Genomic DNA, 1379 nt, shown 5'->3' on the forward strand with positions numbered 1-1379 from the left:
GGAGGGTCAGAGAAAAAGAGGAAGGCCCCCAGCAAGATGGATTGGCCAAGTGGCAGCATCAATGGGCTCAAGCGTGGCAACAATAGTGAGGATGGGCCAGGATCAGGCAGTGTTTCATTCTGCTGTGCATAAGGTCACCATGAGTCGGCACCAACTTGATTGCACCTAACAACATGAGTGAGAACCAACTCGACAGCAGTTAACAACAACAACAACATGCAGCAGATTTGTTTAATGCAATATGTCATTTAATTTATTGACTGCTGCTTCCATGAATGTTGATAGTAGATCCAAGCAAAATGAAGTCTTTGACAACTTCAATCTTCTCTTCATTCATCATGATGTTAATTTTTGGTTCAGTTGTGAGGATTTTTATTTTCTTTACATTGAAGTACTATCCATACTGAAGATTATAACCTTTGATCATCATCAGTAAGTATTTTAAATCCTCTTTGATTTCAGCAAGCTAGGTTGAATCATCTGCATATCGCAGGTTGTTAATGAATCTTCCTCCAATCGCAATGCTACATTCTTCTTCGTATAACCCAGTCTTTCGGATTATTCCCTCAGCATACAGATCAAATAAGTGTGATATAAGGATACAACCTTGGTGCACACCTTTCCTGATTTTAAACCATTTAGTATCTCCTGGTTCTGTTTGAACAACTGTCTCTTGGTCTATATACAGGTTCCTCGTGAGCACAGTTAAGTGTTCTGGAATACCCACTCTTTGCAATATTGTCCATAGTTTGTCATTTGAAACTCATGGTCCTGAAAAAAGGGTCTTGGGACCCTTCCAAATACTTTCTGACCATACTTTAAAAAATTAATGTACTAGAGGATACCTTGGAGTCCTGGTGTGGTGCTGTGGGTTAACGTGCTGGACTGCGAAGTCGGTTTGAACTGCAAAGTTGGTGGTTCAAGATCACCAACCGCTCCTCAGAAACCCTATACAGGGTTGGCTATGGGTCGGAACCGACTCGATGGTGCTTGACAACAATAGAAGAGCCCTTGAGATAGTCCATATTCAAAAGCCTGTGGACTTAAGGGTTTACTTTAAATCCTAGATTTCTCACTGTGGTGAAGGAGATACTGGAAATTGGTTGGTCGCACAAGTTAACTAATAAAGTGGGAACGGAATACAAATATACTGTTTTATTGAGTAACGTCTCAAAACAAGGGTAAGTTCCATCTAAATAAGCTCTCAAAAAATTAAACTAGGAAGTCACTGAAACAATGGCTGCTGTAGCATTAACACATCACTTCTGTAATTCTGTGAGGGATAATTGAAAAACAGCTATCAAAGACTTCTGAGGTTTTAGATGATAGTATATACACACAAGGAGCTCTGGTAGCGTAGTGGTTACGAATCGGGCTGC

Source organism: Chrysochloris asiatica, unplaced genomic scaffold (genome assembly GCF_000296735.1).
Source record: "Chrysochloris asiatica unplaced genomic scaffold, ChrAsi1.0 scaffold00419, whole genome shotgun sequence".
Classification (NCBI taxonomy): Eukaryota; Metazoa; Chordata; class Mammalia; order Afrosoricida; family Chrysochloridae; genus Chrysochloris; species Chrysochloris asiatica.